The sequence below is a fragment of the Balaenoptera borealis genome, assembly GCF_965194805.1.
Source record: "Balaenoptera borealis genome assembly, chromosome: 1".
Taxonomy (NCBI): domain Eukaryota; kingdom Metazoa; phylum Chordata; class Mammalia; order Artiodactyla; family Balaenopteridae; genus Balaenoptera; species Balaenoptera borealis.
In genome coordinates, this window is record NC_138860.1 from 111,990,318 (window position 1) to 112,003,617 (window position 13,300).

At 48.3% G+C, this 13,300-nt stretch overlaps 1 protein-coding gene across 1 annotated transcript in view; it reads left to right on the forward strand.

Moving 5' to 3' along the window:
* The window catches only part of BCAR3 (BCAR3 adaptor protein, NSP family member), a 201,940-nt gene that overhangs the window by 58,350 nt on the left and 130,290 nt on the right, over positions 1-13,300 (forward strand). The window contains exon 2 of the mRNA XM_082384084.1: positions 4,760-4,892. The gene's annotated coding sequence lies outside the window, so the exon portion shown is untranslated. The remainder of the gene's footprint in view (positions 1-4,759; positions 4,893-13,300) is intronic.

Genomic DNA, 13,300 nt, shown 5'->3' on the forward strand with positions numbered 1-13,300 from the left:
AGGCCAGAGGTCAAGGTGATGCAGGGTATTAGGGTAAATGGAAGGGCATGACGTTTGTTCAGTACCTGCCACAGTGCTCAGCACCGGCATGTACAATTGCACCTTACAGCAGTTCTGAGATAGGCACCCCCATTTTGTGGAAAAAGAAAATGGGGCTCAGCTGGGTGAAGGAACTTGCCCGGGTCACACAGCGGGTAAAGGACAGATTTAGGATCCTGTGGTGTCAAATTGCAAAGCCTATGCAAATCTGCTGTGGAAGATTTTAAACTCTGAGGAAGGCAAAGCAGTAGAGATGCACAGAGAGCGTTTGAAAAGCGTTGGCGATACATTTATTCATTACCACTCAAGTCCAATGCCATGTCAATGTTGTGGGACCCCAAACATGAATACGACATGTTCCCTGTCTCCAAGGTACTGGCATAACAGTGAGGGAGACAAGCCAAGAGCAAAATAAGGACAACTAAAGGTAAAGTGCTCAAACCCATTCATTCAAGAATAATCTTTTAATTGAGTACCTACTATGTGCCAGGCACTGTGCTAGGCTCTGGGGGTACTATGGTGTGCCGTGGAAAATTGTTTACAAAATTGGTGGCATTCTCCCCTTCCCATTATCCAAGCCCCTTTGCAGTGTGACTTTTCGCCTCCTCCCTTAAGAGGTTGTGTCTATTTCTCCACTTCTGAATCTGGGCTGGGCTTGTGACTTGCCTTGACCAATAGAAAGTGGCAGAAGTGACACTGTACCTTTTCCAAATCTTTCCAGAGGCCTTGTGCTCTTGAAACCCTAGAGCTGCCATGCAGACACGCCCTGCCTAGCCTGCTGAATAATGAGAGACACAGGCCCATTCACTTTCATTGTCCTAGCCAATGGCCAGCCACCTGCCAGACAGAGGAGGGAGGCCATTTCAGGCCCATCAGCCTCAGCTAACCCGATAACTGATGCCAGGTGCATGAGCAAGCCCGGCCGGATCAGCAGAGCCTGGTCCAGGTCAGCAGAACTCCAATGACCCATAGACGCTTGAGGAATAATAAATGAGCACTTTTTCTTTAAAAAGCCACTAAGTTTTCATTTGGTTTGTTTCATAGCAAAAACTGACTGATACATGAGCAAAGCAGATACCTGTTCTCAAGAAGCTTATGGTCCAACGGACCATAAACTTTAATCACAAAATCCTACAGATATATGTCAAGGGAAAGGAAGTGATCATTAAGCCAGCCTCCCACGATGGTCCCCAGTGACTCCCACCCCCTGGTATTCAGACCATGTGTAGTCTCCTCCCACCCTGTGCCAGGGTTGGTCTGCTTGGCCGATAGCATATGGCAGAAAGTATGACGTGTCCCTTCTAAGATTAGGTTACAAAAGACTGCAGCTACTGTTTTGGGCTCCTTCTCTCTCTCTCTGATCATTCATTTTGGGAGAAGCCAGCTTCCACATGCTACGGACACTCAGGCAGCCCACGGAGAGGCCATGCCAACAGCCTGATAGGCACTGAGGTCTACCAAGCGCCAAGTGAGTAAGCTTTTGGGAGGATCCTCCAGCTCCAGTGACTGGAGCCCAGGCTGACCGCTTGGATGTAACCTCTTGAGAGACCCTGACCCAGAACCATCTGGCTAAGCTGCTCCCAGATTCCTGACACAAAGAGACTGTGAGATAACAAATGTTTGCTGTTTTAAGCTGGTAGGCTTTGGGGTAATTTGTTACACAGCCACAGATAACTAACAAAAGGAGTTAACTAGAGAAAGCAGACGGAGGAGGTGGAATGTTCCAGACAGAGGGAATAGCATGACCCAAGGTCCTATGGTAGGAGCATATATAGCACATTTGAGAAACTGAAGGAGGACCATGTGGCAGGAGTTCAGAGAGCAAGCGTGACACTGCATGAGGCTGAAAGGTCAGTGGAGACCAGAGCCATCAGGTGTGGCCTAGTGAGTCTTACTAAGAAGTTTCCTTTAAGGACAATAAGAAACTAGGTTATTAGGGGACCAGGCCTTGGAGTGTGGTGGGAGTAAAGAAAGAGAGAAAAATGGCAGGAAGGAGGAGGAGCCAGAAAGGAGAAGGCAGAGAGGGAAGGCCAGTGTCAGGGGAGGTGAGAGAGGGACAAGGATGGAGAAGGAAGAGGGAGTGGGCGCCACAGAGAAGCCTAGGGAGCCTGTGAAACGGTCACTTAAAGAGAGTTAGAGGGCTTCCCTGGTGGCGCAGTGGTTGAGAATCTGCCTGCCAATGCAGGGGACACGGGTTCGAGCCCTAGTCTGGGAAGATCCCACATGCCACGGAGCAACTGGGCCCGTGAGCCACAATTACTGAGCCTGCGCGTCTGGAGCCTGTGCTCCGCAACAAGAGAGGCCGCGATGGTGAGAGGCCCGCGCACCGCGATGAGGAGTGGTCCCCACTTGCCGCAACTAGAGAAAGCCCTCGCACAGAAACGAAGACTCAACACAGTCATAAATAAATAAATAAATAAATAAATAAATAAATAAAAAAGAACGTGAATTTCTAAAAAAAAAAAAAGAGAGTTAGAAACATAAAGCGGGAGTAGGAGGCTCTTGGAGACACTGGTGTGCAGAAACCTGAAAAACTCAGCCATGAAACAGTGTGTGTTAAGGGTTCAAGGAGTGGAACGGTCACTTCAATGGAAAATAAACAGATGGAGAGGAGAGGGAGGTAAGTGGGATTAGGGGAGCAGCTAACGCTGGGCTGGAACGCAGTCACGGTTCAGGGATTTGAATTCACAGCCGTCACTCAGGGCTGCACTTTGGGGAATTGTTCTCAGCCTTACCAGCCATCCTTTAGGGAAGGGTGATGAGATTTGCAGCTGAGGGGTTGGGCAGAGCTCGGTGGGTTCTTCAGGCTCTGCACTGAGTTCTCCGATTAGCCCTGCTAGGGTAAGTTCTCTCCAAATTAGTGATGCTGGGGTTTTAGTTCTCCCCACTCAGAAGTACCCTTCAAGGGGCAAAGGAAGAGGTGGCAAAAACCTGAACCATGAGGGGAAGGCTTCTCCAGCCCCAGCTGTGCCAGGCACCGCATAGCTATGCTTGCCCGGCTTCCAAGATGGCCCTTCCAGCAGGTGCAAGACACACAAGGGAAGAAGCCACCTCTTGGCCAGCCTCTCTTGGTTTTCAGCCTCTCACTCGTCCATACCCTGTCCCACCAGGAATGGATTTGTACTGTTTTGAAAATACTGGGGCTCCTGGACTCATTTCATTCCCTTGTGGATTTGGTCAAGCTGGCCTAACCTTTTTTTTTTTTTTTTTGTCTCGTGAAAAGGAATCTAAAGATATGTGTTCCCTGAAACAGCTTTGCAGAAGGAAAGCAAAGCAAACACAGCACTGAGCAGATCTATTTATTTTGTGAATTAATTATGGAAAGATAACATATTTTTTTCCTGTTTTCAAATATATATATTTGAGATAGAGATGTGAAAGAATTACATGCTGTTCCATCAAGGAAATAGATTCCACCGAGATAACGGTATGGGAGCAAAACTCCAGTTCTTACAGAGAAAGTTTACGTTGATCAGATAAAGATTTTTTTTTTCCACCAATCTAAAGCTGTAAATGATAAATAGAATTAAAAAAAAAAAAAAAACTCAACAGCTTTTCCATCTAAATTGCCTTCTTTTTTCTCTTTCCATCTCTAGTCCAGGAGATATTCCCCTCCTTCCTCCTTGCTGTTCTGAGTGGGAATTGAGAAGAGGGCTGCCCACTGAGCCCTCACCAGGGCCGGTCCTCATCCAACGCCAGTGGTTGAAGACACCCCTGTACAGGGTCCCCTACACAGAGGGAGAGGGCTCTGTGTTCTGGGAACCTCTGCAAACACCTGCACAGACCACAGCTGTGCTCCACTGAAGCGCAAGGGACCCGTTTTAAGACAAAGTGTGTGTCACAGTGTCGGTCTTGGCTCAAAACCACTTCCCGGTTAGGCAGATTCATTGGCCTCTGTTTCCCTTGAGGACGCTTTGAACAGACCACAGACTGGGAGGATCAGAAAGAAGGGAAAAGAGACGTGGCTGTAAATCAGTGTAGCCTCTCCAACTCTTGGGGTCAGAAAGCCGGTTCTGCTGCAAGGACAAGGGAAACATCCTCACCTCGGGGAAGGCCTGGTGTTACCTCATGTGCCTCACAGTCAGGGGTCCTCAGGAAGCCTGTGACAGCGCTTGTCCCTTCCTTCTCCCTGGCTTCGAACCAGAAGCTTTTGGAAGGAAAAAGCTCTGACTTCATCCGGCCTCCCCTGCCCTCCCTTCTCTAAACACAAGGAGTTCTTTTTTCAGGTGATTGTGGCTCTTCTCCTAGTGATTCTTTTCATTGCCTTCTTCAAATGTGCAATCAGTTCTCCTGATACAAATTGTGTGACCCCTGTTTTAATAAGCTTGGAAGCTGATCCCGCACAAGCATCCACAGAAAGCATCTGGGTGTTCTAATCACGGCCAGCTCTCGCTGAAAAACAGAACAGCCTGCCAGCCTCCTCCTGCCTGTGCGCCGGGCACAGCCCTGGCAGGGGCCAAGGCAGCCCCAGGACCCCATGGTTCTTTGGAAAGAAAGAAGTAATTCCAGCTAGTTGAGGGGTTTAGGGGATTATTGCAATGATCTTTTCATGTGGATTGCAACATGGTTTGTGAATAGGGTCAGTTATATGAGGGACTTTATGTTGGCGACATTGCAAAGATAGAAGGGGGAACTGAAACCGGTTTCTGTCAGTCAGAAGTTTCATTCGGCCAGCACAATTTCAGAATTCACAACAAGTATTTTTTTTTTTTTTTCAAAGTTCTTTACATCTTCTGAGGGTAACGGATGCCGTGGAGAAAATTTGTGAGCTGAAAACATGGAGATGAAAAAGATCATGACAACTTGCCCAGGACCCACTGGTGGTTGGATCTGGGAAAGGGCTATGTGAAACGGTGAGTGTTACCGGGAGCTCCAGTCACAGCCAGGTCTTGGAAGCGAGGTTAGGATGGTTTTTGGATTCAGCCTACTGCCTGTTCTTTGACACACAGAGGGTTCACTTTCACATTAGGCCCAGTCACCAGAGCCCAGATGCAGTGTGTCTGGGGTTTTAATTGTTTTGTAAGCCCCTGGAACAGGGTGAGCAGTGGCTTGGGGACAGAGCTGAGAAGTCTGCTCATTACTGAACGTCATGGTTCAGGGAGCAGTTCTTATCCTTTTCTCCATTCAAGTTCTACACAAGTGAGCAGCAAAAGGGAGATGCTTATCTCCTTCCTTTATTTTAGCAGCCCCTGAAGTTCCGTTTCCTTCTTGAAACCTCTGACTCAATGGCTGGAGGAATGCTCCTCTACCCCACCCCATCCTGTCTACGCAGGCGACTTTCGTGACTCTCCTTCACTCGTCACCTTGCAAAGCACGCTCAGTTCATTGCTTCTACACACTGCCATTTCCTTCTTTGTTTATTTTACGTATGTTGGTCACCTGTTGCTTAGGTAAGATTTAAATCTGGCTGTGTTGGTATGGTCAGTTTTTGATTATTCCCAGAAGGAAAATAGTATGTTATAGCCATTTAAGCATGCGATATTATTATTTTTTCTTTTCAATAATAACATTTGGCTAATCATTAAAGCATATGGTGGTCGTCGTTACCTGTCAGCCTCAGCTTTGAATGATCTGGGCTTGGGAACTATCATTATTACTATCATCATCATCATCATCATTTTAAAGCATGATCACTTACTCTGGATTATGTATATCTACTACATTTGAATAATTGTTATTGTTTTTATTACTGAATGATTTTTATTGTTTTCTTATTGCTTTTTATTACTAAAGTAACACACAGAACATAGATATTTTATAAGATAGAAAAACACCCTTTTGGTGTATATACTTTTAGTGTACTTTTCAGTGTATATGGATTTATTTTCTTCTCAACAATAATGGTATACTGTGGTTTGTTTTAGAGTCTGTCATGTCACTCAGTAGGAGATCATGAATATAGTTCCATATCACAATTCTTTTACAACAGAGATTTTAATGACTGTGTAGTATTCCATTATATAGATTTTATGTAACCAATCTCCTATTATTGGACATTTACGTTTAAAACACTTATATAGGTATTTACTATGTGCCAGGCACTGCTTTAAGCTCTGTATAGATATTAACTCATTTAACTCTCATAATAACCCTATGATGTAAGTACTGTTATTATCCCCATTTTGTGGGTAAAGAACCTGAGATTAAATAACTTGTCCAAGGTCATACGACTTTGTAGGTGGTAGAGCCAAATTCAAACTCAGACAATTTTGCGCCTCCCTCTACTTCTACTGAAAGGTAAAGGCCTTCTTTACCTGGGAGGAAGGCTCCACCTACATAAGACAGCTCTGGCGAAAAAAGGAACTGCTGTCCTGTGAGTCACTGTTACTTAGAATTATATCATCAGCCGTTGAGACAACAGGCAAAGAGGCATCTGGGCGGCATGGGCAGTGTGAGCTCAGCAGCCCGGGCCGGCAATCCCAGGAGAGGCTGCAGGCCCAGGTCCAACCACCCCGAGGCCTGGGTCACCCACCCTCTGGCAGAACCACAGAAAGCAGCCCCAGCCTTGCCTGTGCCACCTTAACTTCCTCACACCAAACCGAGGAGCCTGTAGGAGCCGCTGCATCTGACCAAAGCCAACCTGGGAGGAGGGGGACAGGCAAGGTAGGAGGCAGCCTGGCTGGCTGCTGCTTTGCCCCAGAGTGCCGGCCATGCTGGGCCAGTGAAGCTGTGGCCCGGGCTGCAGGGTGGTGCTGATCCAGCCCAGGAAGTGACTACTTCTGGGGCAGCACCTGGAGCTTGGGAGAATCCCCTGACTAACCTGCACAGGCTCCGGGGTGGTTGTTTCCTGGGTGATTCTGGATCCTTATTGGTCATTGCCTTGAGACCGGGCTTTGGATTTGGCTACCTTTTTTCCTATCCTCTCCCTTCCGGTAATGATAATCTGATGTCATCACTAGCAATGCTAATTGTTCTGTTTTACTTATTTAATTCGAACTTATTTAGTTCTCACAACAGCACTGTGAGATAGAACAATAGTTAACAATAATTATCCTAATTTTAGGGATGAAGAAAGGGAGCCACAGAGAGGTTAGGTAACCTGATACAGGTGAAAGGGGGTCAGGTGTGGGGAACACCGCAGAAATGTGACCTCGACCTGAACCTGCACCCCAAAACAGGCCACCGTGCTCTGGGCCTCAGGAGGCAGCTGTGGCTAGAAGGGGAACACTAGCTGAGCCATCTTGCGCCCCTTAATCCCATCCCCTGTGGGAAAAGAGGCAATAGGAATTTGATGAAGGGGAGTGTTAACGGCTGGAGGGGGTTAGAAGTTGCGTTTTATATAAGCACCTTAGGCAGTCGTGTGCAGGAGCTCAGAGGAGATTTATGTGAAATAACCTGCATGCATCTCTCCCTGGGAGGCCTATCAGTTTGCCTTTATTCCTTCTGTTACAAAAGAACCTGGAAAACACACACACCACATCCAACATCAGTGTCACAGGATGTATTGGTCTGGAGAGGCAAGGTTATCACTGCAGTCTTAGCAACTGCTCCTCTAAATGCTCAAGATCAGGATGCTTAGATACTGCACAGTCCACAAGGTCCTCTGGCACACACGAACCCCACACTTTGGGTTCCCTCCTGAATTAACACTCCACCGTCTTCTCCTAGCTGTAGCAGCAACGCTGGGTGGAGCTGGGACCAACTTAGGAAGTTCGTCGGCTTAATTTGACAACAATCTAAAGAATACAGAAAAGAATCTTTAAGTGGAATTAGGTGAGACTGGCAAAAACTGGCTTTCCTGTCGCTAAATGATTATTGGGGTATGTCTATTGTGCGTTGGAGTTTTTTTTTTTTTTTTTTAAAGAAAGGATGCATTGTTTTTTCTGCCGAAGTCCTTGAAGATAACTCCCCAAAATAGAAGTGCCGTGTTCACTAGGCTTTAAAAAATACAAAGAATTGCTGCTATCCTAGTCAGAGCCACAGTGATGTTATCCCTGGGATAATGAGGTATCCCCCTCTGCAGTCTATTCTCCCCACTATGAGCAGACCGAGCACCTAAAAGGGCGATAGGTGAGGTCACTGTCCTGCCTAAGAGCCTGCAATGACTCTCCATCACGCCCAGATAGGGTCCCAAGCCCTCGCAGGGCATCTCTGTGGAGATGCAGCACTGCACAGAGGCCGAGCGCCCCACAGCCTGTACACATCCTAGCTCTGTCCCCTCAGGAGCTGTGTGACTTCGGCTGAAGTGTCTACTTCTCTGTGTCTGTGTTCTCATCTGTGAAAAGAGGGTAATAGAACTGACCTCATGGACACCTGGCATACTGCACTCATTGGCCACCAGCTGTTTTTATTGTCCCTTTTGACCTCACCATTCTCATTTCTCCCCAGCCTCCAGCTGATTACACTCCGGTCACACTAACCTTCTTCCTGTTCCTCGAATTTGCCAAACTCATGCCTACATTTGGACCTTTGCCCCAGGGTGCCTGCCTGGAACTGTCTGCCCACCCTCACCCCCAAACCCTCACCCAGGCCTGTGAGATGTTGGTTCCTTCTCATTTGGGGGTTTCAACTCAAGGCACCTCCTCAGAGGGGGCTTCCTTGACCGCCCAGGCGAAATTAGCCCCAGTCACTCTAGCTCACTGCTGTCCTGTGGAAATTTCTGTGATGATGCAAATGTTCTGTAGCTATACTGCTAGCTGCTAGCCAGAGGTGGCTCTTCAGGACCTGAAATGTGCCTAGTGTGAACTGAAGAACTGAATATTTGATTTTATTCAATTTCAATCAAGTTGGACTTAAATGTAAATAACTGTGTGTAGCTAATGACTGCCACGCTGGACAGCACAGCTCTAGCCCTTACCTGACTTTGTGATCTTCAACGCACTCACCTCTCCCTGAACTTATCTTGCTGACCTCTTGTCTGCTGTTTGTGGTCTGTCTCCCCAGCTAGAGCATGCGCTCGGTGGAAGTGGGGTCTTTCCTGCCTTGTTCACCACTGTGTCCCCCATCAGCCGTGCATAAGAAAAGTGTCTGGTTCTTTGTTGGGGCTCATGAAGAGAATGAATGAATGGGCATATCAAAGTACTTTGTAAACCATAAAGCATTATGTAAATGTACTGTATATTATCATTATATGTATATGTAATAGGAAAGCCTGTGTAGGTGTTCCACTTTTAGAAAAATTCCTAGCACACGTGCACACACATGCAAACACACACACACACACACACACACACACAAAGCTGATCTTTAAAAAGTGAATAATTTTTTAAAATGATGGTTTTCTTATTTTATGAATGTATTCTTTATCTCTCCAAATAAGATCCCTCCCCACAGAGAGCAGGATGCTTCACGGGTCTCTGGGCCTGTTTGTCTGCTTCCCAGAGACCACGGCTCTGGGCTTGACCGGGATTAGCCCTAAAGCCTCTGAAGTGCACGGGTAGCTGCCACTCTGACTGTAATGAAAACATGAGGATTCCCAAGGGTATTGCAGTATTCTTGAAATTAAAAACAAGGCGGGAGCAGGCCTTCTCCTTCCTGTGGGAGTAGCTAAAGCAGAAGCACTGAAATATGATGCCTGGGGCTCCTAGGAGGGCTGGGAGCTAGTCGGTTCCGTGCCACTGGCCAGTGTGTGGTTTCCAAAGAGGGCCTGGGCTGTTATCTGACCTCCTTCTTAATGAAGTGTTGTGGCCCATGGCTGCCTCTGAGGGAGTGCTGGGGCTGGAGCAGCAGAGTCAAACCAGGGACAGGGAACATCATTTTTCCACCAGGCAGGACCTGGGCCTCAGCCAAGGGACTCCACGGACTTCTGCAGGACCTGGTGGCCACGGTAGCCACTTCCATTGCTCAAAGCCAGGTGCCAGGTCCGAGAACCAGATCAGCTTGCTGTGCAAAGCTGGCCATGTACCTCCCCTGACCCTGGGCCTGAGCTGGTAAGTTGAGGGCACAGAGAAGAGACAGTCTGCAGCTGTTTTTCAGATTTTTCTAGCCCGTGTGCTTGGGTTTCTGGTCAACATTCTCCCTTCCTACATAAAATCTGCCCCATCCTCCCACCCCCCTACACACACCACTACATCTAGACACATACTTTCTTCCTATAACATCAAACAGGATTCTCAGACCGTGTAAAGGAAGTATTAGCAGGGGTGCGGCTTCAGGAAGGCATCTGTTGCGGTGGTGTGGATGTGATGGGAGTGGGGTGTGTACAAGGGCATGTGTGTTGGCCCCAAGACTTTCCACTGTGACGATGTCTCCTCTCAGGTTCAGGTGGGAGGGGTCAATGTCTCTAGGAAGGTGAGGTTTCCTTTGTGGATAAAGCGGTGTGTTCACTGCTCGCCCCACCCCAAACCATAGGTTCATGCCTGGCCTGGGTTCTTCACCCAGCCCCTTCCCTGAGCCAGGTCCCACCCTGCCCCTGCGAGTGACTCAAGTGCTCTCAGAGGAGAAGATGGCAATGGGGCAGGTATCAGCTGGATGACTGGTGGCTCAGGGACACAGGAAGTGGTTCTTCTGCTTCAGGCACCCACTGCCTGATTGGTGAGTCACCAGAAGAATGTTGGGCCCCAGGGCAGCCCTCTGTGTCCCTGTCCTTCAGGGCCTGTAGACACAGGAAATAGAGACAAATTCATCTTTGGAAAGAGGCCCTGGGGGCAGGCCCAGAAAGTGGGCATGAGGGGGGCAAAAAAGGCCACCAGTGTCAAATAGGTCCCCCCCCCGTGGTCCTGCCCAACCCATACTCCACCCCATGCTACTCAGTCTGTACTGAGTCTTTTTTGTCTCAATGGCTTTATATTATTTTGCTTTTTATAAATGTTTGTTCATTTTGTTTTCTCTTTTTCAAAACACTATGCCTTTGTGAAGAAATGTCCCATGCCAGGAATCTGAGGGGCTGTCCTCATTGCCCAGCTGACCCGACACATGTGGGGAGATGGTTGCCAGCAGGGATGGGCCCCCTAGTCTCTTCTATTCCAGTGGCAGGAACTTGTGGCCAAGGGGCGGCCCATCACTCAGGGATATTCCTCCTTTCCAGAAGGCACATTGTGGGTCAGGCCCCCTAAGGGAAGCTCAGTAAAGTGCACCAGTGACAGCGGACAACACACCCTATGAGCTTCTTTCAAGGAAAGTGAAGGATCCCACGAGGACAATTATATTTACGGTTATTCAGCACCTGCAAGTGCCAGGCCCTGTGCTCCGTGCTTCCCTTATGTTATTGTGTCTAATTCCCCAGGGCCAGTCTAGGAGATGAGTGCTCTTACCATCTCCATTTTATAGTAGGGAAACTGGGGACCAGAGAGAAGCAGAGCTATTTGGGAGGTCACACATTCTCCAGCGGCAGAGCTGGTCCTCAAGCCCAGGTCTGGCTGACTCTGAAGGCTGCGTTTGTACCCACCACCCTGGCTGCCTCCCCCTCGACACTGTCCGCTGCCGGCTGCCCACAGCCCTCCCTCCAAAACCGCTTCCCTTCCCAAAAGTCCTGAGAATCAAAATCCCCTCCATTGATGTAACTTCCTGTGCAATCTGCTGAAAGATCGCTCCCGACCATGTCCATTTGTTCTCCGCAGGAGAATCCTGTAGGGGAAAGATTATCAAAATATTTGCTGGCCTTGCAGGAGGTGCTTAGAATGATCGAGAGCACCGCAGGATGTGGGAGGTGCCACCGTCCCTCCTGACTTCTGTTTGTAGCTGGCTGCCGAGCAGGGGAGAGGGGAGCTATATTTAGCCTTCCATGAGCCCATTAGGGATACTCAGGTACAGTACAGATGTCAGACAGATAATAGGTATTTAAGAATTCTCTGGATCGGAGCGCTAGCTGGGATCTAAAATCTGAGCCGAGTGAAGGGCAGTTAGCACACTGCTGGAGTCTTGGGTGCTCGGCGGCCCTAGGTGGTGGCATGAGCCCTGGGTCCCAGTCAGAAGACCCGCATCTTGCCTGGCTCTGCCCTTGGACTTGGTTCCTCACCCCTGAAATGAAGTCAGGGGCAGCGAGGAGAGACAATCTCTGGGAGGCAGGGCAGCCCCTAAGAGCCAGGCTGTGTGAGTTTGATTACAAGTCCCCACCATAAGAGCTGGGAGACTTTGGGCAAGTGCTGTCACCTCTCTGGGTCTCAGTTTCCTCATTTGTACTTTGTGTGCATGTGTGCGAGGATTACACGGGTCTCTACGTAATGTCCCTGGAGCAGTGCTTGGCTATTACATAACAAACTCTCAGTAAACATTGCTATTACTGTTTATGGCCCCTTCCTGCTCACATTGTATTAACTAAACTGTGGGTCTTGCAATTGTTCCCTGAGAGATGGTGCTTTGGCTGAGCAGTGGGCTGAGAAACTGGCTGGAGAGAAAGAAGTTTCTTCCTTGCTGGCTCACGTGTAATTCAGCTCAAGAGTTCTGCCCACTCCTCCTCCCCCTCATAAGGTGCAGCTTTAATGCAATGATTTTACCTGTGTAAAAATCCTTGGGGGCGTGGTGGGAGAGGCAAGGAGTGAAATTTCCCCCGAGAATGTTCTGGAAGTATGAATAGGAAGGGAAATTGTAGGGAGATTGGCTTCAGGTGCTAAAGCCAGACTCCTCAAGCTTTTTCAGTTCCTTTTCGCTATTTTGAGTTTCTCTCTCCTCAGGGGAGAATCTTTACAGGTGACACACTGTTGGTTAAAAAATCCCATATATAAGAGCCAGACAGACCAGGAAATTCAAATGGATCCCTAGAGCTTACTAGCTGGCCAGGGAGATTTCTTCTGTCTGAAGTTCAGTTTCTTCATCTGTAAAATGGAGATAATGATATTTATTTTACAGAGTTGTTGGAGAACTAAATATGGCCATGTACATACAGCATAAACAGGGGCTCAGAAGAGCTAGCTCCCCCTACTCTGGCCTTCTCTCCACATCTGTGTCTAAAAGGCTCCTCCACTGTGCCTAAAAGGCTTCTCACCTTCTCAGAAAGTGAGAAGATGTACTCACCTTCTGTCCCAAGGCAAAAAGGCAGGAGGCAATCCCCAGGTTCCCTTACGTCGTGTGCTGTTAGCTTTCAGAACGAGGCTATAATCCTCCTATAAGTTCCCCTGGCAGGTTAGAACCCGTGGAGCTAGAACCAGGAGTGGATGCTGTTAAGGTGAAGCTGTAAATAGGAAAGGAACAAAGTGGGAAAACTCAACAGCCTCTTCTCACTTGGCATTCGGCCACAGGCTGGTGCCCTCGCTCTCCACTGAGGTCTCCGTTAACAGCTGAGAGCAGTGGTGGTCACAGGTGGAGTTCAGGAGAACATCTGTTTTTACTAGATGTCCTCCAGCCCATTCAGGAATGGGTCATTAGGGTTTAGGTGGCTGGGGCC